At 43.0% G+C, this 516-nt stretch overlaps 1 long non-coding RNA gene across 1 annotated transcript in view; it reads left to right on the forward strand.

Moving 5' to 3' along the window:
• The first annotated feature begins 237 nt into the window (after nt 1-237).
• Nucleotides 238-516, forward strand: part of LOC142157877 (uncharacterized) — an 847-nt gene continuing 568 nt past the window's right edge. Inside the window, exon 1 of the long non-coding RNA XR_012692671.1 lies at nt 238-385. This is a non-coding gene — a long non-coding RNA (uncharacterized LOC142157877). The remainder of the gene's footprint in view (nt 386-516) is intronic.

The following is a 516-nucleotide window of genomic DNA, read 5'->3' on the forward strand; positions in this document are numbered from 1 at the left end:
GCTCTCCTGGAACATATATTCCAGTTACCTGATTTATTGTTGCTGTGGACTCAGATGATAATGTTTAGTATGACCCCTATGACTGGTTAATTGGCCACACCCATATGACATGCTGACGATGCCACAAACAATTGGCCAGACCACACCCAAACCCCACCCATACGACATCATTAACGACAGAGTAGTCTCGGTATAAAAGAGAGGGCTGGGAGCTCACAAGTCATCTGCTCCTGGCTGAAGGGCAAATTGGCCACTACTATGGCCTATCAAAGAAAACCAAAGAAGGTCCACGTGGCCAAAAAACGCGCAGTGACCGTCCGCAAAAGGAGACGTCAAACCACAAGACAGAAGAAGCGTGTGACCTATACTAAAGGCAGAAAGAGAGGTAAATATATATATTTTACAGCTACTGTATAACTTATAGTCTAGGCCAGTGTTGTTCAAGATTTCCTCAACAAATTCTGTCTACCATGAAAAAGTGACTCTTTACCCTAATAAGCTGTTATTTTTCATTGT

Source organism: Mixophyes fleayi, chromosome 5 (genome assembly GCF_038048845.1).
Source record: "Mixophyes fleayi isolate aMixFle1 chromosome 5, aMixFle1.hap1, whole genome shotgun sequence".
Lineage (NCBI taxonomy): Eukaryota > Metazoa > Chordata > Amphibia > Anura > Limnodynastidae > Mixophyes > Mixophyes fleayi.